At 49.3% G+C, this 23,138-nt stretch overlaps 1 protein-coding gene across 1 annotated transcript in view; it reads left to right on the top strand.

Annotated features, from left to right (window-relative positions):
* The first annotated feature begins 22,694 nt into the window (after positions 1-22,694).
* racgap1 (Rac GTPase activating protein 1) overlaps positions 22,695-23,138 on the top strand; it is a 28,802-nt gene continuing 28,358 nt past the window's right edge. Inside the window, exon 1 of the mRNA XM_067976669.1 lies at positions 22,695-22,878. The gene's annotated coding sequence lies outside the window, so the exon portion shown is untranslated. The remainder of the gene's footprint in view (positions 22,879-23,138) is intronic.

Raw genomic sequence — 23,138 nt, 5'->3', positions numbered from 1 at the left:
AAGAATGAACTGTATTGCTGACATCAGGCTCCCTCCAGAAGATGACAAGTGAACTGAGTATAAAGAAATAAAAAATAAAGGAAAGCTTGCATTTCTATAGCGCCTTTCACAATCTCAGGACCTCCCAAAGCACTTTACAGCCAATGAAGTACTTTTAAAGTATAATCACTGATGTAATGTAGGAAATGCAGCAGCCAATTTGCACAGGGAGATAATGACCGGATAATGTGTTTTAGTGATGTTGGTTGAGGGATAAATATTGGCCAGGAGTCCGGGGAGAACTCCCCTGCTCTTCTTCGAAATAATGCCATGGGATTTTTCACATCCACCTGAGAGGGCAGACCAGGGCCTCGGTTTAACATCTCATCCAAAAGACGGCACCTCCGACAGTGCAGCACTCCCTCAGCACTGCGCTGGGAGTGTCAGCCTGGATTTTGGGATCAAGTCTCTGGAGTGGGACTTGAAACCTACAACCTTCTAACTCAGAAGCAAGAGTGCCACCCACTGAGCCAGGACTGACACCAACTGCACAAACAGAAATCTCAATATTCTCTTTATTGAGTCAGCAATTCAGCACTGCCCCAATCATGAGTGTACCAAGAAACTCAGTATATGTATTCCAGAATTCATTAAAGTACAAAACATAACATTAGAACTTATTAATGTGCAAATTATCATTATGCAAACAAATGTGTTGGTGAAATTCAGTCATATCATAACTTCAGCCTCTGGAAATTGCAGTTATTGGTAGTGTAGCAACTAATTCAAATTCTGGCACATCAGTATTGTGCTGCAGGGATGCAGATCCAATCCACACTTTCTGACCGATACTTTCCAGGTTTTGTGAGCGATACAGTCAGCCTGATGATTGACACTGGAAGTTTCAGAGGCGATCTGGTTCTGTATTTTTTTCATTCTTTTTCTCACTCTGGGTGTAAGTCTCCCTTTCGCTGTGTCTCATCTCTTTTTGTATGTCTCAGCACACGTGACTGAAGACAGCGATGCAATATTTGAGTTGTTTTGAACAGGGGTGTTTGTTCGATTTATTCAGTGTTTACTAAAAGGACAAATATAATCATTATGGCATTGCCAGCAGAGATGTTTTCTTCTTGGAACTCTTTCTCATTCTTCCCACTCTAATACTTTCTGCATTGCCCTCTGTTTTCCACACTCTACTCTTTCTGTATGATTCTCACACACATTTCTCATTCTGGTGTCTATTCTCGTTTTTATCTTCATTCGTTTGCTCTCTTTCGCTGACTGTGTAAGTCTCTCTTTGGGTGTGCTTCATCTCTTTTTGTTCGATGTCTCCCAAGCTCTCGCACACTTTCGTTTATCAGTGAACTTAACTTCTCTCTCTTACCTTTCTTTAAAAAGTCCCCGCTACACAGCAAGGTGGGAGCCGAGACGCCCCAGGTAAGAGGTGGACACCAGGACCCAGGCAGAGGGGAGGCAGCTGCTGGAACATGTGCAGATGGGAACGTAGGGAGGGGTGGAGACTGGATCATGGAGGGAGCAAGTGACAGTGGCTTGGTGTTGGTATGTGGGAGTTAGAGGTGGAGGGAGTTGGTATGTGGGAGTTAGGGGTGGAGGGAGTTGGTATGTGGGAGTTAGAGGTGGAGGGAGTTGGTATGTGGGAGTTAGGGGTGGAGGGAGTTGGTATGTGGGAGTTAGGGGTGGAGGGAGTTGGTATGTGGGAGTTAGGGGTGGAGGGAGTTGGTATGTGGGAGTTAGAGGTGGAGGGAGTTGGTATGTGGGAGTTAGAGGTGGAGGGAGTTGGTATGTGGGAGTTAGAGGTGGAGGGAGTTGGTATGTGGGAGTTAGAGGTGGAGGGAGTTGGTATGTGGGAGTTAGAGGTGGAGGGAGTTGGTATGTGGGAGTTAGGGGTGGAGGGAGTTGGTATGTGGGAGTTAGAGGTGGAGGGAGTTGGTATGTGGGAGTTAGGGGTGGAGGGAGTTGGTATGTGGGAGTTAGAGGTGGAGGGAGTTGGTATGTGGGAGTTAGGGGTGGAGGGAGTTGGTATGTGGGAGTTAGAGGTGGAGGGAGTTGGTATGTGGGAGTTAGGGGTGGAGGGAGTTGGTATGTGGGAGTTAGAGGTGGAGGGAGTTGGTATGTGGGAGTTAGGGGTGGAGGGAGTTGGTATGTGGGAGTTAGAGGTGGAGGGAGTTGGTATGTGGGAGTTAGAGGTGGAGGGAGTTGGTATGTGGGAGTTAGAGGTGGAGGGAGTTGGTATGTGGGAGTTAGAGGTGGAGGGAGTTGGTATGTGGGAGTTAGAGGTGGAGGGAGTTGGTATGTGGGAGTTAGGGGTGGAGGGAGTTGGTATGTGGGAGTTAGAGGTGGAGGGAGTTGGTATGTGGGAGTTAGGGGTGGAGGGAGTTGGTATGTGGGAGTTAGAGGTGGAGGGAGTTGGTATGTGGGAGTTAGGGGTGGAGGGAGTTGGTATGTGGGAGTTAGAGGTGGAGGGAGTTGGTATGTGGGAGTTAGAGGTGGAGGGAGTTGGTATGTGGGAGTTAGAGGTGGAGGGAGTTGGTATGTGGGAGTTAGAGGTGGAGGGAGTTGGTATGTGGGAGTTAGAGGTGGAGGGAGTTGGTATGTGGGAGTTAGGGGTGGAGGGAGTTGGTATGTGGGAGTTAGAGGTGGAGGGAGTTGGTATGTGGGAGTTAGAGGTGGAGGGAGTTGGTATGTGGGAGTTAGAGGTGGAGGGAGTCGGTATGTGGGAGTTAGAGGTGGAGGGAGTCGGTATGTGGGAGTTAGAGGTGGAGGGAGTCGGTATGTGGGAGTTAGAGGTGGAGGGAGTCGGTATGTGGGAGTTAGGGGTGGAGGGAGTCGGTATGTGGGAGTTAGGGGTGGAGGGAGTTGGTATGTGGGAGTTAGAGGTGGAGGGAGTCGGTATGTGGGAGTTAGAGGTGGAGGGAGTCGGTATGTGGGAGTTAGAGGTGGAGGGAGTTGGTATGTGGGAGTTAGAGGTGGAGGGAGTTGGTATGTGGGAGTTAGGGGTGGAGGGAGTTGGTATGTGGGAGTTAGGGGTGGAGGGAGTTGGTATGTGGGAGTTAGGGGTGGAGGGAGTTGGTATGTGGGAGTTAGAGGTGGAGGGAGTTGGTATGTGGGAGTTAGGGGTGGAGGGAGTTGGTATGTGGGAGTTAGGGGTGGAGGGAGTTGGTATGTGGGAGTTAGAGGTGGAGGGAGTTGGTATGTGGGAGTTAGGGGTGGAGGGAGTTGGTATGTGGGAGTTAGAGGTGGAGGGAGTTGGTATGTGGGAGTTAGGGGTGGAGGGAGTTGGTATGTGGGAGTTAGGGGTGGAGGGAGTTGGTATGTGGGAGTTAGGGGTGGAGGGAGTTGGTATGTGGGAGTTAGAGGTGGAGGGAGTTGGTATGTGGGAGTTAGAGGTGGAGGGAGTCGGTATGTGGGAGTTAGAGGTGGAGGGAGTTGGTATGTGGGAGTTAGAGGTGGAGGGAGTTGGTATGTGGGAGTTAGAGGTGGAGGGAGTTGGTATGTGGGAGTTAGGGGTGGAGGGAGTTGATATGTGGGAGTTAGGGGTGGAGGGAGTTGGTATGTGGGAGTTAGAGGTGGAGGGAGTTGGTATGTGGGAGTTAGAGGTGGAGGGAGTTGGTATGTGGGAGTTAGAGGTGGAGGGAGTTGGTATGTGGGAGTTGGAGGTGGAGGGAGTTGGTATGTGGGAGTTAGAGGTGGAGGGAGTTGGTATGTGGGAGTTAGAGGTGGAGGGAGTTGGTATGTGGGAGTTAGAGGTCGAGGGAGTTGGTATGTGGGAGTTAGAGGTGGAGGGAGTTGGTATGTGGGAGTTAGAGGTGGAGGGAGTTGGTATGTGGGAGTTAGAGGTGGAGGGAGTTGGTATGTGGGAGTTAGAGGTGGAGGGAGTTGGTATGTGGGAGTTAGAGGTGGAGGGAGTTGGTATGTGGGAGTTAGAGGTGGAGGGAGTTGGTATGTGGGAGTTAGGGGTGGAGGGAGTTGGTATGTGGGAGTTAGAGGTGGAGGGAGTTGGTATGTGGGAGTTAGAGGTGGAGGGAGTTGGTATGTGGGAGTTAGGGGTGGAGGGAGTTGGTATGTGGGAGTTAGGGGTGGAGGGAGTTGGTATGTGGGAGTTAGAGGTGGAGGGAGTTGGTATGTGGGAGTTAGAGGTGGAGGGAGTTGGTATGTGGGAGTTAGAGGTGGAGGGAGTTGGTATGTGGGAGTTAGAGGTGGAGGGAGTTGGTATGTGGGAGTTAGAGGTAGAGGGAGTTGGTATGTGGGAGTTAGGGGTGGAGGGAGTTGGTATGTGGGAGTTAGAGGTGGAGGGAGTTGGTATGTGGGAGTTAGAGGTGGAGGGAGTTGGTATGTGGGAGTTAGAGGTGGAGGGAGTTGGTATGTGGGAGTTAGAGGTGGAGGGAGTTGGTATGTGGGAGTTAGAGGTGGAGGGAGTTGGTATGTGGGAGTTAGAGGTGGAGGGAGTTGGTATGTGGGAGTTAGGGGTGGAGGGAGTTGGTATGTGGGAGTTGGAGGTGGAGGGAGTTGGTATGTGGGAGTTAGGGGTGGAGGGAGTTGGTATGTGGGAGTTAGGGGTGGAGGGAGTTGGTATGTGGGAGTTAGAGGTGGAGGGAGTTGGTATGTGGGAGTTAGAGGTGGAGGGAGTTGGTATGTGGGAGTTAGGGGTGGAGGGAGTTGGTATGTGGGAGTTAGAGGTGGAGGGAGTTGGTATGTGGGAGTTAGGGGTGGAGGGAGTTGGTATGTGGGAGTTAGGGGTGGAGGGAGTTGGTATGTGGGAGTTAGAGGTGGAGGGAGTTGGTATGTGGGAGTTAGGGGTGGAGGGAGTTGGTATGTGGGAGTTAGGGGTGGAGGGAGTTGGTATGTGGGAGTTAGAGGTGGAGGGAGTTGGTATGTGGGAGTTAGGGGTGGAGGGAGTTGGTATGTGGGAGGCGAGGGGTGGAGGGAGTTGGTATGTGGGAGTTAGAGGTGGAGGGAGTTGGTATGTGGGAGTTGGAGGTGGAGGGAGTTGGTATGTGGGAGTTGGAGGTGGAGGGAGTTGGTATGTGGGAGGCGAGGGGTGGAGGGAGTTGGTATGTGGGAGTTAGGGGTGGAGGGAGTTGGTATGTGGGAGTTAGGGGTGGAGGGAGTTGGTATGTGGGAGTTAGGGGTGAAGGGAGTTGGTATGTGGGAGTTAGGGGTGGAGGGAGTTGGTATGTGGGAGTTGGAGGTGGAGGGAGTTGGTATGTGGGAGGCGAGGGGTGGAGGGAGTTGGTATGTGGGAGTTAGGGGTGGAGGGAGTTGGTATGTGGGAGTTAGAGGTGGAGGGAGTTGGTATGTGGGAGTTAGAGGTGGAGGGAGTTGGTATGTGGGAGTTGGAGGTGGAGGGAGTTGGTATGTGGGAGTTGGAGGTGGAGGGAGTTGGTATGTGGGAGTTGGAGGTGGAGGGAGTTGGTATGTGGGAGTTGGAGGTGGAGGGAGTTGGTATGTGGGAGGCGAGGGGTGGAGGGAGTTGGTATGTGGGAGTTAGGGGTGGAGGGAGTTGGTATGTGGGAGTTAGGGGTGGAGGGAGTTGGTATGTGGGAGTTAGGGGTGGAGGGAGTTGGTATGTGGGAGTTAGGGGTGGAGGGAGTTGGTATGTGGGAGTTGGAGGTGGAGGGAGTTGGTATGTGGGAGGCGAGGGGTGGAGGGAGTTGGTATGTGGGAGTTAGGGGTGGAGGGAGTTGGTATGTGGGAGTTAGAGGTGGAGGGAGTTGGTATGTGGGAGTTAGAGGTGGAGGGAGTTGGTATGTGGGAGTTGGAGGTGGAGGGAGTTGGTATGTGGGAGTTAGAGGTGGAGGGAGTTGGTATGTGGGAGTTGGAGGTGGAGGGAGTTGGTATGTGGGAGTTAGAGGTGGAGGGAGTTGGTATGTGGGAGTTAGAGGTGGAGGGAGTTGGTATGTGGGAGTTGGAGGTGGAGGGACTTGGTATGTGGGAGGCGAGGGGTGGAGGGAGTTGGTATGTGGGAGTTAGGGGTGGAGGGAGTTGGTATGTGGGAGTTAGAGGTGGAGGGAGTCGGTATGTGGGAGGCGGGGGTGGTGGGAGTCGGTATGTGGGAGGCGGGGGTGGAGGGAGTCGGTATGTGGGAGGCGAGGGTGGAGGGAGTCGGTATGTGGGAGGCGGGGGTGGAGGGAGTCGGTATGTGGGAGGCGGGGGTGGAGGGAGTCGGTATGTGGGAGGCGGGGGTGGAGGGAGTCGGTATGTGGGAGGCGAGGGTGGAGGGAGTTGGGGCCTTGGAATATCGGACTGGGAGATAGGGTCTGGAGACACTTTGGAGGGAGGCGAGGGAACTGGGCTGTGTGGTCGGGGAACATGGTGGAAGAAACACTTGAGGGCACTGGTCTGCTGGGCCACATGAGAAGGAAATAGCAGATCAGCACTGAGGACAGGCAGGGAGAGAAGCAGCCCCAGCAATCGTTCCAAAATCTTCTGTTCCCATTTCAGATTTCCATCATTTGCTGTTGGTGGTAGGAAGCAGTTCCCGAGGCTGCCACTGGGTGGCCCCGTATCACGCTTCATTGTACGGTTGCAGTACCCGACTCACCTCACTGGGTGGCGCTGTGCAGCAACTGAGACCCTGCAGCTTTTTGCTCAGTCTCCGGACGGCGCCGCCCAGTGGTCTTAATCTGTCATTACAACGAGCAGCAACACGGTCGAATAGTGACTGCATTAATATTGCTGCCCCAGTGCAGACAAATCTGAAATAGGCAAGAATGTATTAATACACCCAAAAAAGATATTTGTAATAATAAAAAAAGATTCTGGAAATACACAGCAAGTCCATCAGCACCTGGAAAGATAAACAATAGGCTAACATTTCGGGTGTGGGCAGATGCTGACTGACCTGCTGAGTGTTTCCTGCATGTTTCTGTATTTATTTCAGGTTTCCAGCACCTGCAGTTTCTTTCTATTTGCATGAAGTATTTGTACTTTTGATGACAGTTGTCTCTGCCAGGGGGTGTCCAAACGACTGCCTGTGGGCCTTATGCAGCCTGCGACCCCCATGGCATCCAAGAAGCCCAGGCTACTCAGTCCTATCTGTGTTTATAAGGGCAGAAGTTGCGAGGCTCTGCTCGAAGCCAGGACTGAGCACAAAATCAGGGCAACAGTGTCGTAGCTTTATCTCTGACAACACACTCCGTGTGCCTAGCAAGTCTGCACACCAGCAGTGGAGCCTAGCCATTTCTGCCCTGACACATCTTACTTGCTGGTTTGTCCTGTTTGAGAAACTGTTTCCGGTGGCAGGAGGATCAGTAACCAGAGGACACAGATTTAAGGTAATCGGCAAAAGAACCAGGGGAGAGATGAGGAGAATTTTTTTTACGCAGCGAGTTGTTATGATCTGGAATGCACTGCCTGAAAGGGAATTGGATATCATAAAGCACAGGAGGAGGCCATTCAGCCCATCGTCCCTGTGCCGGCTCTTTGAAAGAGCTATCCAATTAGTCCCACTCCCCTGCTCTTTATCCATAGCCCTGTAAATTCAAGTATTTATCCAATTCCCTTTTGAAAGGGATATATTCTTCGAAAGAGTCCAGCACCTCTCTGGCCCTAACATAGAGAGAGCTTTAGTGTGCATCTTTCCCCTGCCTCTTCACCACCTCACTGAACGATTTTCACCCCATTTCTGTTTTTTAAATGCCTTTTTGCTGCTTTCTCCTTTTCAAGAATGTATTCCTTTCAAAAGGGAATTGGATAAATATGTGGAGGGGAAAAATTTTGCAGGGCTACGGGGAAAGAGCAGGGGAGTGGGACTAATTGGATAGCTCTTTCAAAGAGCCGGCACAGGCACGATGGGCCGAATGGCCTCTTCCTTTGCTGTAAGATTCTATGATTCTCTGATTCTCCGACAGGGAGTGGGAAGTCGCAAGAGGACTCCCCCACCTCCCCCCCCCCCTCCTCGATTCCCTCTTTCCCGTTAGATGCACGAAAACACTGGGGCACTTTTCAAAACAGCCGTGTTGCAAATTGGAAATCTGTCCGACCGCGCCTGAAGGCAATATCTCCCTGTCAACACAGCACTTCAGCATCATAACCCACACAGCATGCCTTTCATCTGCTGCTCCCTCCTTCACTGTGGCTGTAACCTTCGGCAGATTCAGGAATAAATTAACAGCGCAGGTGTACAGGCCTAATTAGAGCGCATTACTCCCAAATCATGGACTGCCGCGGAGATCTTCGCAAAATTAACTTTGCATTTGGTTCAAAACCACAAGGATGATTTTAGTTGGTTTAAAAATAAAATAGCAACGGGGCAAAGTGCTTATTTATTGCAGTGGGGACAATTAAGGAGAAGAGTTAGCGGCAAACAGTAAACTGATGGTGTGAAGCAACACACAGCCCCCCACATCGTTGCACTTGGCTCCACAAATCCAGCGATGGCAGAGATTCCTCTTCCTGCTCCTCAGTGAAGGGATTTTCTTCCTTCTCCCCTCTCAATTGTCTCCCCTGACATGTACTGGGGTATAGTTTCAAGGTCAATCGGCAGCTCCGCAGCACCTTGCCTAAGTGGTCATTCTTCCTGTGCGAGCCTGCACAATGAGCTATTTGACCACAAGAGGCATTGTAGCCTGCACTCACCTGATGTCCACCTGTGCCCTTTCCAGTAAGTGCCACTGAGATCAGGAGGGGGCGCCCTAGCTGATTTCTCCTCCTCTCCCTATCACAGGCCAGTTGTCGCACCCCTACCGCCAACCCAGATAACAGGTGCAGACCAGGGATCAACTCGAAGACCTTTCTGGACTGTGTGGCGCAGTGCCACAACTAGAGGTGCATCTACTCACTGAGGACTTGCCAATGGATAATGCTGCAGTTATGGTGTCGCAATCATTAATGATTTGGTATGAACGTCACCCATCGTCATGGAGATGCAGCACATTGAGGGTCACCTTCCACAAAGAGCGGATAAAACGGAATAAAAAAGACGCATTAAAAGCCGACAGAATACATAACAAAAATTTGCAGGGCTACAGGGAGAGGGCGGGGGAGTGGGACTAGCTGGATTGCTCTTGCAGGGAGCCGGCACGGACTCGATGGGCCGAATGGCCTCCCTTCCGTGCTGTAACCATTCTATGATCTACGATAAACAGTAGCTACCCGCAGTAGTTTCAAGGCTGTAATGCAGCGGTACTCGTCATACCAGCCAGGAGGGGCTACTTGTAGTCCACCCTTGGCAGACCGTCTCAATATAGCTCTGGGCCTTCAATCATGGCCCACTTGGTCATGGGATATTGCCAGGGTTTTAATGCCACTCCTTTTTCATCATCTGGCTGTTCACTAGAGAGAAAGCAAAGGATTACCTGTTAGGAGTTGAGGCTACCCATACCATGGATCAAGTAAGAGGGTCCTAATAAACTCCAAGACACATTGTTTTAATAGGACTATTGTGGCTACACTTTTTGTCTTTTGCTATAGAGTGGTTCCCAGGCCCACTCATTAACTGCCCAGGGTGGTGTATTTATAATAAGCAGCCCACCATGTGGTAAACTGTGGTAGCCCCCTCCCAGTATTCCATGGTGCAGTATTCCTGAAAGTGAGCCTTTGACCAAGACATTACTTGAGATTGTAACAAAACGTTACCAACACTACTATAGTGTAACCTTCGATAGGCTTCAAGGATTTTTGTCCCCCTGTTCAGTCACTTCCCTTTAAGTGTCCACATCCCTTTAAAATTTCACCCACATGCAATTTTCCAGTCCCATCACTAGGCTACCTCTCTGCCCATGTCCGAACTTGGAGCTATCAATAATTACGCAAATGAGCGGGCCCAGAAAAGTTGAGTGCTGTTGACACATTGAGCTGGATCTTGGAGTGGGGGATCTCGCGGCATGCACCGTTCATTCGGCTTTTTTCTGCATCCTAAAGCTCGAAAAAAAAATTGCGCTGTAACTCGCTGGATGTCCGAGCAGATAATGAGGGCAACGGGGAATCTGGGGCCTTGGTGAACGCCAGGACCAACGGTCTATCTCTTTCAGCAATGAGATTTAAGGATTGAGAAATAAACAGAGGAACGATGGAGAAGGAGGGTGAATTAGAGTCAAATCAGGCACAGAAAGAGAAATAAAGAGAGGGAAAGAAAGATTGGATTAAGAGAGGGAGAAAAAGACAGAAAGGAAAAGTAAGAAAAAAAAATTTAATTTAAAATTTGACATTTTTCAAATCTCCCTGAAAAATTCAAAACCTGAAGGAATGAGACTCCACACTTGTAATAATTAATATTCAGTGCCAGGGAGGTTGATTGGCAGTCATTAACACTTATCATGTCATTAAAAGGGTCTTTACATTTGTAATTACCAGACTTAACTTTCTGCGGCGAGTTTAATGGGCGATTAATGTGCGAATCCGGCAAGTTCTTCAAAAATAACGGGGAGGCTAAGGGCAAGATGCCGTCTGTATGAAGCAAACGGAGGAGCGGTGTAAATCGAGCAGCAGGTTCTGGAGATTAGTATCTCACGGTGTTAACAGGCCGTTAATATTCCGGCAAGATTCGGCCCAATATACCATTCAGATGTCTCCAGAATTCGGATGAAGTCATATTGCCCTCTCCGGAGAACAGAAAGCCATTTTCACAGAACTGAGGGCAACCCACAGGTAAGGGCTGAGGAAATCTCAGAACAGACTTTGAACATTATTAATTTATAATGCGGCTCGGATGCCAATAATAAAAAAAATCCATTATTATAAATGATGTGTTAACAGTTCCATCTAAAAATTCATAAATCCTAGCCATAAAAATGAAAATGTAATTACATTTTTTTATTAAGATTTAAGCATCATGCTGGATTTAAAAAGTGATTTTTTTTCTCTCTGATTTAAACTTTTTCTGATTTAAACTTTTTCATGGCCTTTATTAAAGGGAGAGTGGTTAGGGTAGGTAATTGTGGTGAAAATGCATTCTCAGTGTAAAGGGATTATTGATTGTCATTTTCTACTTTTTAATAGTTATATTTTGTACCGACTGCCTCTATTTTCTCCCCAGTTTACTCTGGACCATACACCGACTGCACTGTGGGAGAACCTTCACCACACGGACTGCAGCGGTTCAAGAAGGCGGCTCACCACCACCTTCTCGAGGGCAATTAGGGATGGTCAATAAATGCCGGCCTCGCCAGCGACGCCCACATCCCATGAACGAATAAAAACAAAAGTTAAGAGAGCAACCAGGGAATAACTGCCTGCAGCAGGTTCGAGATCTCTGGATGAGTGAGCAATCCTAAGTCCCAACACTTGGTGGCGTTGTTGTAGTATGTTGAACAGGGGGAGTGGGACTAAATGGATAGCTCTTTAAAGAGCTGGCACAGGCACAATGGGCCGAATGGCCTTATTCTGCATTGTATGGTTCTATGTTGTGCTACTGCACCCTGCCCTCACATGTTGGGCCAGATTTTTCCTGGAGCAGGGCATCGTTAGTTAGACTTACACATTTGCCTGTTTAGGTTTTTAAAACGTTTTGTCCACAATTTGCTGGAAGTGCGAGCTGATAACAGCGCAGTGAGGACAACAGGACATCTGGGACCTTGGTGAACAACAGGACCAACAGTGTGTCTGCTTAGTCAATGGGATTAAAGGATTGAGAAATAAACAGAGGAAGGATTGAGAAGGAGGGTGAATTAGAGTGGGTGAATTCAATGTCAAACCAGGTACAGACAGAGAAATAAAGAGAGGGAAAGAAAGATTGGATTAAGAGAGAGAAAAGCGACAGAAAGGAAAAGAAAGAAAAATTAAATCTAAAATTTGACATTTTTCTAAAACAATTCACTACCTGAAGGAATAAGTCTCCACACTTTTAATTGTTCACTTTTTGGGCCAGTGAGGTTGATTGGAAGCCATTAACAATTATCACATTGTTAAAAGGGTACTTACGCTGTTAATTACTAGACTTAACTTTCTGTGGTGAGTTTAATGGGCAATAAATGTGCAAATGCAGCAACTTCATGAAAATCACAGGAAGGTTAAGCACAAGATGCCATTTTTGCGAAGGTAATGGTGGAACGGCGCAAATCGGCCAGCAACTTGTGGCGATTCGCAATTCACAGGATATCTCTTCCTCGTCACAAGTTGCTGGCCGATTAGCACATTAATAATGGCGTGTGTCGTTCAGACACCATTATTTTTTCAGCAAAATCTGGCCCATTATTTTTTTGTCTCCAGGTTGCTCCCTTTGTTGTCCGAAGATGCCAACAATTGCTACCTTGTCTAAGTGGCCATTTTTCACACGCGAGCATTGCCAGGTTACTCTACCACAAGTAGGACACCAACACCCAGGATCGAACCAGCAACCTTCTGGGCTATATTAGCTCTAGTCTACCACCTCAGCCACTGAGCTACAACCCAGTGTGAGAAAAAGAGGGAATAACACTGATGAAATAGGAATTGTCTTGAGAGCGTGGCTGAAGCACATTATTGGGTCAGTGCAGAGGGAGCTGGACCTGAGAGTGCTCAATATTAACAAGGGGTAAGAAAAATAGAAAAAGTGTTTCATTCCCCCGCAATGACAGCTCTCATCTTGATAAGCGCAAAGATTTACAATTAAAAAGAAAAGAACATTTTTCTAACTGCAAGGGAGAACTTTAAGTAAAAGACATGGCAGTGAGGTTGCACTTAACAATGGTTGTACTTAAGTTAATACCAGTGATAAGCAGGCCAAACATTGCCACCAGGATGCAGCATCATGTAACTGTGCAAGTGCAACCAGAAAGCACTCTGCACAGGTTTTTCTGCACTTCCCTGCTCATTTCCGGTGTGTGCCATAAGGGGAAGCTGTTAAGCATCAGCTCAGTGTTTTCCACTGGAAGGGAGGAAATTGGGCCAAGATTTCCTCCCTCAGGTGTCCCTGTCTGTCTCCCAAAGCAAGGAATGGTGCGGAAAAACCCCAATAGCCATAGATCGATGTTTTTTTTCTCGTTCATGGATGTGGGCATCACTGGAAAGGCCAGCATTTATTGCCCATCCCTAATTCCCCTTGAGAAGGTGGTGATGAGCCGCCTTCTTGAACCGCTGCAGTCCGTGTGGTGAAGGTTCTCCCACAGTGCTGTTAGGAAGGGAGTTCCAGGATTTTGACCCAGCGACGATGAAGGAACGGCGATATATTTCCAAGTCGGGATGGTGTGTGACTTGGAGGGGAACGTGCAGGTGGTGTTGTTCCCATGTGCCTGCTGCTCTTGTCCTTCTAGGTGGTAGAGGTCGTGGGTTTGGGAGGTGCTGTCGAAGAAGCCTTGGTGAGTTGCTGCAGTGCATCCTGTGGATGGTACACACTGCAGCCACAGTGCGCCGGTGGTGAAGGGAGTGAATGTTTAGGGTGGTGGATGGGGTGCCAATCAAGTGGGCTGCTTTGTCCTGGATGGTGTCGAGCTTCTTGAGTGTTGTTGGAGCTGCACTCATCCAGGCAAGTGGAGAGTATTCCATCACACTCCTGACTTGTGCCTTGTAAATGGGGGAAAGGCTTTGGGGAGTCAGGAGCTGAGTCACTTGCCACAGAATACCCAGCCTCTGACCTGCTCTTGTAGCCACAGTATTTATGTGGCTGGTCCAGTTAAGTTCTGCGGAATGGAGTCGTGCAGACCAGGAGATCACAGGTTAGATCCTGGGTCTGTACTAAGTTGGATGAATCTCGGCTGGGGCAGCGGGTAGGGCACCACAATTGGCCTCAGCACTGCTGGGTTAAGGAGGTGAAAATTAAGCTAGGGCTCCTGCTATTCAGTGACCCCCCTACTGGAAAATGTGCCTGTGTGTGTGGCATTGGGTGAAGACAATAACAACAACAACTTGCATTTATATAGCCCCTTTAAGGTAGTAAAATGTGCCAAGGGACTTCACAGGAGTGATTATCGGACAAGATTTGACACCGAGCCATATAAGGAGATATTAGGACAGGTGACCAAAAGCTTGGTCAAAGAGGTAGGTTTTAAGGAGTGTCTTAAAAGGAGGAGAGAAAGGGAGAGAGGCGGAGAGGTTTAGGGAGGGAATTCCAGAGCTTAGCGCCTAGGCAGCTGAAGGCACGGCCACCAATGGTGGAGCGATTAAAATCGGGGATGCGCAAGAGGCCGGAATTGGAGGAGCGCAGAGATCTCGGAGGGTTGTAGGGCTGGAGGAGGTTACAGAGATAGGGAGGGGCGAGGGCCATGGAGGGATTTGAAAACAAGGGTGAGAATTTTAAAATCGAGGCATTCCCAGACCAGGAGCCAATGCAGGTCAACGGGCACAGGGGGTGATGGGAAAACGGGACTTGGTGCGAGTTATCCTTCCATAACTGCCATTTTTAATCACACTACAAATTCTGGTTATTAGTATATTTCACTTCCCTTTTTAAAAAGTAGAACATTCCCCTGCACAGACAACTCAAGGACAAAGAACGAACCTCATGGAACTACATACCACGTGACACTATTATAAATGGACTGTCAAATTTTACCTTATACTTAATTCAGGATAATTTGTGGAGCTAACTGTTGTACGTTCAGACTCCTGAGATCCTAAGGGGATGATACATGGAGAGTATCCAACATACTATAGGCTCGACTAGTGTCACAGACTTAATGCTAACTGACCTTCAAATCCTTGAAACTCCTTCACTGCGATTCCTAAAGAAAGATTTGCATTTCTATAACACTTTTCACAACCTCAGAATGTCCCTAACCGCTTTTCAGCAAATGAAGTACTTTTGAAGTGTAGTCTCTGTTGTAATGTAGGAAACGTGGCAGCCAATTTACATACAGCGAGATCCCACTAATAGTGTGAGATAAAGACCAGATAATCTGTTTTAGTGATGAGGGTTAGAAATTGGCCAGGACACTGGGAGAATTCCCTGCTCTTCTTTGAATAATGCCATGGGATCTTTTCTGTCCACCTAATAGAGCAGACAGGGCCTCAGCTTAACATCTCATCTGAAAGATGGCACTTCTGACAGCGTAGCACTCCATCAGTTCTACCCTGAAGTGTCAGCCTAAATTATATGCTCAAGTCTCTGGAATGGGGCGTGAACTCACAATCCTTCTGACTCTGAGACGAGAGTACTACCCACTGAGCCACAGGGTCGGTATCAATAATCCGACATTTTACTTCTTGAGTGATTTTCCTGCACACAATAACTCGGAGAATATCGTCTCTCTCTTACCTGTCTCTAATGCCGTTTCTCTCTCTCTGTCTCTCCTCTTGTGCTTCTATCTCTTTCTTTTTCATTATTTTCTTTCTGCCAGGTAGTGGTTGGCATGGCGATGTGTATCGGAGAAAGGAGAAGACGAGGCTGTGACTGCATTTTTGGTGGGGGCCCTCGGCGGTTCCTTTCTCATCCCCTCCCTCCATCACTCATGCTTTCCCATACCCTGTCACTCTCATCACACCCCCTACCCCTTTGCCTTTCCATTACCCCCTCTCCTTCCCACCATGTCCTCACTCCAATTACTACCCTTACCTCTTCCCTTTTGAACTACCCACTCAGTCCTTGCATCTTCCTCTTCCCTCTCTCTGCTGTCCCTCCCTCATCCTTAACACTCCAGTCACTCCCAACACTCCCACTCACTCTCCCTAAAGGTGGGTAGTCAGCTGCCTCCTCATTTTTAACCTATTTCCCTACCCCCTCCAATCCTCCTCTCCTATTCTTTTCCCTCAAATCAGCGTTGTTTGCTTTCAAATTTTAACTTGTTTTTTATTTAAAAGAAATCAAATTATAATGAGGAAAGACACTCTGTCAATCTGTTTGTCTCTCTCTCTCTCTGTCTCTCCCTCTCTGTCTTGCTGTACCTTTCTGTTGCTTGCTGTCTCATTTCCTCTCTGCCTCACAGGTGTTAACAATTGGAACATTTTCGTTTTCTAACAGTCAACAAAACACAAGTGAGGCTGAAGCCTTCAAATAATAACTTTAATGAAGACATTAAAAGATAATTCAGTTGATAAATTTAATCATGTTATTGTGAAATATATATGTTTAAAGTGTTTTATTTTGTTTAAAATCTTATTTTGGACATTAGACATTTCAGTTACTGAGAAATAAAATTACGTATGAAATGTTTTCAGAAAGCATTTTGAATGATTTGTTGGTGGGGTGGGTTGGGATAATACATTGCCACCCGATGGCTGGATTGTGAAATGACATGGTGATGAGTTTTCGGTGGTTTCCATTATAAATGTGGACATAGGAATTTATCAGGAAAAAAAGTTGACACAAAAGTGTGATGACAAGAGCGACAACAGGAAGTAAGATTTTGAAGACAAGAAGCGGGTGAAGACATAAGATTTTTAACAAGATATAGATTGAGTTTTTTTTAATTCATTATCACCAGCCATAAAGCAGACATCAGAACTCAAGCTATGATCCGTACCCAATTCCTATCCCCTCGTGTCTGGTTTTAGACTTGACAAAAGGTCTATGTTAAGGGGCAAAGCCTGAGTGGTTTATAATTGTTGCCTGGAATCGGAATTGGATAACAACCTTGAAATCACTTAATGGTTTTTGATATTACAAAAAGGTCTAATGCAATATGTCAACTGCAAAATCAGGCTCAGTGCTCCCTGCCATCAACATTCATTCGTGCAAATGATTAGTTCACACTCAAGGTTTGCACAGAGACCAGGAATCTCACTGCCTTGGGGACAGTTTATGCAAAACTGTGGTACTTGGGCAGCAAATCACAGGAAGTGTCATAACTCCCAGGATTCAAAGCGGGATGTTGCGCTGCACGTAGGCAGGCCTCAATCCTGTCTTCACCCAGTGTCCACACACACTTTCCAGCAAGGGTCACTGGATAGCGATCAGGGCTGATGCCCCCTCTCTCTAGCTCTAAGGTCGACTGCCACCCTCCTGTATAGCTCAGTACCATCTTCAATTTTTATTATTTTTTTAAATGATAGATCATGGAAAGAAAGACTTGCATTTATATCGTGCCTTTCATGACCTCAGGACGTCCTAAAGTGCTTTACAGCCAACGAAGCCAATCATGTCATTTTTAAAGCTTTTATTTTGCTGTTTGCTGACAGTAGAATGTTGAAGACATGGACTTAGTGAATTCTCATCCAAAACTGCAAAAACTAGCTATAATTTTTATCAGCTAGCCTCAATATACATGGTGTGCAACAAATTCACTGTGACATACCTGCCACCTACTGGCCATCACAGATATTGTGTGTGAAATGTTGTACTTTGTGAATCTGTGTTAACATGAATACATTGCCCTTTTCAGCATCCTCACCATGAAACAACACAGCCATTTTGTTTGGGAGTACGAGGTGCCATTTTGAACAAACAAACAAATATTCATGATCTGACTTACAATGGTTTATGCCAGGCTCGGCACTGAGGATGAAATGACCTCACAAGAAAATTAAATCTTTCCATTTCCTCGCTGCTCATGGGGTTTTAGCTTTGGCTTCAAAAAGATCTAAGGAGGGGGGCAGACAAATTTCACATGTCAAAATTGGGCCTCTAATGCAGTCGGTCACCAGCAGCAGTCGGTCACCAGCAGCAGTCGGTCACCACCAGCAGTCAGTTACCAGCAGCCAGTTAACACCAGCAGCAGGTTAACACCAGCAGTCAGTCACCAGCAGCCAGTTAACACCAGCAGTCAGTCACCAGCAGCAGGTTAACACCAGCAGTCAGTCACCAGCAGCCAGTTAACACCAGCAGTCAGTCACCACCAGCAGTCGGTCACCAGCAGTCAGTCACCACCAGCAGTCAGTCACCAGCAGTCGGTCACCACCAGCAGCCAGTCACCAGCAGCCAGTCACTACCAGCAGCCAGTCACCAGCAGCCAGTTAACACCAGCAGTCGGTCACCACCAGCAGTCGGTCACCAGCAGTCGGTCGCCACCAGCAGTCGGTCACCAGCAGTCGGTCACCACCAGCAGCCAGTCACCAGCAGCCAGTCACTACCAGCAGCCAGTCACTACCAGCAGCCAGTCACTACCAGCAGTCAGTCACCACCAGCAGTCAGTCACCAGCAGTCAGTCAGTACCAGCAGTCAGTCACCACCAGCAGTCAGTCACCAGCAGTCAGTCACTACCAGCAGCCAGTCACTACCAGCAGCCAGTCACTACCAGCAGCCAGTCACCACCAGCAGCCAGTCACCACCAGCAGTCAGTCACCACCAGCAGTCAGTCACCAGCAGTCAGTCACTACCAGCAGCCAGTCACTACCAGCAGCCAGTCACTACCAGCAGCCAGTCACCACCAGCAGTCAGTCACCACCAGCAGTCAGTCACCAGCAGTCAGTCACTACCAGCAGCCAGTCACTACCAGCAGCCAGTCACTACCAGCAGCCAGTCACCACCAGCAGTCAGTCACCACCAGCAGTCAGTCACCACCAGCAGTCAGTCACCAGCAGTCAGTCACTACCAGCAGCCAGTCACCACCAGCAGTCAGTCACCACCAGCAGTCAGTCACCACCAGCAGTCAGTCACCAGCAGTCAGTCACTACCAGCAGCCAGTCACTACCAGCAGCCAGTCACCGGCAGCAGCCAGTCACCACCAGCAGTCAGTCACCGGCAGCAGCCAGTCACGGGCAGCAGTCAGTCACCGGCAGCAGCCAGTCACCAGCAGTTGGTCACCACCAGCAGTCAGTCACTACCAGCAGCCAGTCACCGGCAGCAGCCAGTCACCAGCAGCAGTCGGTCACCACCAGCAGCAGCCAGGCATCAGAAGACAGAGTTCCACTAGCAAGCAGCCACCAGCTGTAGCTAGCTGTCAGGCAACCACTGGAAGCCACCCAGAGCAAGATATCACCAGCAGCCTGCCATCAGAAGCAAGCCAGCCAGCCACTAGGACAAAAGGAGGATGTTCCGCAGGCTATGGGAGATTGAGCAGTGTAATCATCACCAGGAGCAACAGCAGAGCAAGGGAGGCAGCAGAGTCAGGAGGGGGAGAGGTGAGAGAGCCAGCCAGCCTTTCCAGTTAATATTTAGTTGATACGATAGTCTCGTGGGCACATACATGCAGGCCCACCAACAGCATCAGAAATACTGACAACAGGATAACAGCTTTGAATATAGGCCCGTGACATGTGACATGGGCTTGTCATAATTTAAACTAAGGTATGTCCAACATTCCATTAGTTGCACTGCAGGGATTTTCCCTCATTTCCTGTGGAGAAATGGAAGGCCATTATGGATCTGTAAAGATACTCTCTGTTGCTAAACCTGACTATAAATTATATGGTTATTCACTGAAATGGAAGCATGTTATGCCAACCCCCACTCCCCAGTTCAGACTGGCACACTTCAAGCCCCACTCCAGAGACTTGAGCCCATAATCTAGGCTGACACTTCAGTGCAGTACTGAGGGATGGCTCAGGTGGATGTTAAAGATCCCACAACACTGTTCAAAGTGCAGCGAGTTGTCCTGGTGTCCTGTTCAATATTCCTCTCCCAATGAACATCGCCAAAAACGGATTAACTGGTCAACCATTTCGTTTTTGTGAGATGTGTGCAAAATGGCTGCCATGTTTGCCCACATAACAGCAAATGCACTTCAAAGTAATTCATTGTCTGTGAAGTACTTTGGGGTTTTTCTGAGATGTGATAAGGTGCTATATAAATGCTTTCTTTCTCCCCTCTCAATTCACACTGACACTCTCCTCCTTCTCCCCTCCCATTTCAGTACTCTTCACCCCTCCACTTCTCACCACTCCACCCTGCTCTCTTTCCCCACTCCATCCCAGCTCCTACTCCGTGGGATTGAACGTATTGCATACTGTGAGCAGGCACTGCGGCAACAGAAGGTAGAAGCCAGGCGTTGATTTTTGGTTGAAGTTCTCGTGCTCCTGTCGCTTTCCAACTTCTGCCGCTTCAATGCAAGGGGGGACTGGGTTTGTCCATTGTAGGCCCAGAGGAGACACCCCTACGCCAGAGTTCACAGCTGCCAGGCAGTGAGCATACACTTGCCTCCAATAATTAAATGTGAGTGTATGTCCTGTACCGCTGGTTACTTTAAGGTCAGTCAGATCAGAAATGTAAGTTAATGGAGAGTGGAATCAGGGGTGTTTCAAGATGTAGTTAGATACTCAGCTGGGTGAGTTGTAGCACTGGAAGATATATAGTGGATAATAGTAATAACATTATTATTTAACTTTATGTTTCCTTTGGATTTGGTGATTAAGTTTTTTATTATTTGTGTCCCTTTAAAAGAGGGGGGCACTTTTGTTTGCTTTCTATGTTTTTACAAAAGGCATCAAGGGGTATGGGGAGAGAGCGGGAATATGGTATTGAGATACAGGATCAGCCATGATCATATTGAATGGCGGAGCAGGCTCGAAGGGCCGAATGGCCTACTCCCGCTGCTATTTTCTATGTTTCCGGTTGGTGACACTGGGGCAACCCAGTGTCTCCTTACGGGTTATTTTAGAAAAATGCTGGAAATACTCAGCAAGTCAGGCAGCATCTGTGGGGAAAGAAACAGAGTTAATGGGCCCGATATTACCAGGGCGGCGGGTTCGCGGCGGGGGGTCGATTGAGCGCGTGGGTAACGCGCCCGGTGAAATCAATCTGCTCCGCACGCAATCGCAGCCTCATTGGATCCACTTACCTGCTCCTCCGGGTTCCCCGCTGCTGATCTGCGCGTCGGGCGGGCTGCGCATGCGCAGTAAGGTCTGTCAGCTGGAGGAGCTCTATTTAAAGGGGCAGTCCTCCACTGACAGATGCTGCAAGAAACAGAAAAAAATCACAGCATGGAGCAGTCCAGGGGGAAGGCTGCTCCCAGGTTTAATGATGCCTCACTCCAGCTCTTATTGGATGGAGTGAGGAGGGGGAGGACAGAGATCTTCCCCCCGGCGGGCGGGAGGAAGCGGTCTGCCTCTGCCACCAGGAAGGCCTGGCTCGAGGTGGCAGAGGAGGTCACCTGCACCACCAACATATGGCCCACCTGCATACAGTGCAGGAGGCGCTGCAATGACCTCAGTAGGTCAGCCACAGTGAGTACACTTACTCATTCCCCTACACTCCGTCTGCCACATCACTGCCCCCACCTCACATCTCCTTCTGCACTGCCAACACTACTCTGTCACATCACCCCTCACACCCACTCAAACCTCATCCTCATCTTACCTGCACTTACTCACCTCGCCAGTACTCAACCCGCCACTACCACTCAACCCAATCCTCATACAATCTCATGGCTCTATCTCATACTCACCCACTCATGCACCTCTTTCACGGTCAGCCTCACTCAACCTGCCACTACCTGTGCTGCAGCCACAGGGCATGCATCACATATGTGCAGTAGGAAGCGTAAGGCAAACGTGTCGTGAGCATGAAGGGGATGCACAAGGGTGTTTGAGGGTTTGTCATGGTTTTTACTTATATTTAATTTCTGATCAACTCACATTACATATTATATTGGCACCACTACTGCCACATCTTTGTGAATTTTGTCTGGTTTGTGCAATAATGCCCTTTCCTGAGGATCACAATGAAGACCCACACCTGATGCCACCCATTGTGTCACTGCAGAGTGGGTGTAGGTGTATTTGCAGGGCTCTTTTGTGCAGACGACTGAGAGACGTCGGCGATGTCCCCGGTGGCACCCTGGAAGGATGCGGAGGAGAAGTTGTTGAGGGCAGTGGTGACTTTGACAGCGACAGGTAAGAAGATGGTGCTCGGGCCAGCCGGGAGCAGCTCGGCATGAAGGAGGCTGCAGATGTCCACGACTGCATGTCGAGTGACTCTGACCCTCCGTGTGCAATGCTGCTCAGAGAGGTCCAGGAAGCTGAGCCTCGGTCTGTAGACCCTGTGTTGAGGGTAGTGCCTTCTGTGACGCATCTCTCTCTGCCGTTGCCCTCCCTCCTGCTGTGCAGGTGGATGTGTCACAGCACTGTGTTGTGGAGCTCCACGTGTCAGAGGCGGACGGCGAGGCTGGTGAGGCTGGTGATGCTGTTCGCCCTCCGAGGAGGTCATGACTGCAGCTACAGCAGCCCCCATCCGGAAGATGTACATCTGAGGGGGTCCGCAAGGTAGGTACATGTGTCTGGACCCCGGGGTAAGTGTGCAAGTTGGTGAATTTTATTGTTAGGAGGAGGGTGGTGGAGGCCAAACTTTGTCCAAAGTGACAGAGTGGCCTCCTGCAATGAGTGAGGGTCTCCCCCCACCTGTCAAATGGACCTTTGCAGCTGCCACAGGCTGATGGCTGCAACACGTCCATTTCAACTGGGAGTGTTTCCCCCAGTACGGGAAACAGTCCCAGTCAGTTGCAAAATCCGACCCCTCCTAAAATAACAGGTCAATCAGGTCTGTAAACAACCTTAAATACCCATTCAAGTACTTTAAGTGGCACCCCAACGGCTTTAATTGCCGGCGCGAGTCCCGCATGCGGGGGCTGCACGCGCATGTCAGCGCGTCTGTGGGGAAACCCAGAAGTGGGCGGGTTGGAGCCGGGCTGCCGACCCGCCCTGGGAATCCCCGATTTTCGTAGCCCCCCCCCTGCCAGGAACGCACCCGATCGCGGGTGCGAAAATAGAGCCCAATGTTTCAGGTCGAAGACCCTTCATCAGAACTCACTGCCTGGCAGTTCTGACCAAAAGTCTTCAACCTGAAACATTAACTCTGTTTCTTTCCCCACAGATGCTGTCTGACTTGCTGAGTATTTCCAGCATTTTCTGTTCTTATTTCAGATTTCCAGCATCCGCAGTATTTCCCTTTTGCTTTGAATACTGGAAGAGGAGCAGTCGGCCAAATAAGCCTGTCCTTCACCCTCGTGACGAAAAAGAGACGGCGACGTTCCCTTTAAGGTGCGCGATTACGTCACTCGCGGTGCGTGGAGGACTTCGACGAAGCGTCGTCTGATTGGCCGTTGGTGAAATTTCAAATCAGGCCGGGAAAAGTGCGGCAGAAATTTGGAGTTAACGGAACAATCGCCGGGAGCGGAGATCGGAGATCGGAGAGCGGGCCCGGGCTCGGGAAGGGCGGTAAGTACGGGGTGGAGAAGGAGAAAGCTGTGACCCGGGAGTTGTTCTGTTCTCGCCCGAAACTGTTGCTGGTCTCCCAACGGCGACTACCGCCGATGGCGCCATGCCCCTTCTACCCGAAGAGGAGGGGGTGAGCTCGGGCTTTTGCCGAGTGTGAGAGCGGGAATCGCCGTTTCCCTTCTCCGTCCTGGGTTTTTTTTTCGGTTGTTGTGTATCTCCATCTGCTGTGGGAAAGTCCTGAGTAGCCGGGCCTCGCCGGC

Source organism: Heptranchias perlo, chromosome X, assembly GCF_035084215.1.
Source record: "Heptranchias perlo isolate sHepPer1 chromosome X, sHepPer1.hap1, whole genome shotgun sequence".
Taxonomy (NCBI): domain Eukaryota; kingdom Metazoa; phylum Chordata; class Chondrichthyes; order Hexanchiformes; family Hexanchidae; genus Heptranchias; species Heptranchias perlo.
Note: the sequence above shows the minus strand (reverse complement) of the source record. Positions and strands in the feature narration are given on the sequence as shown.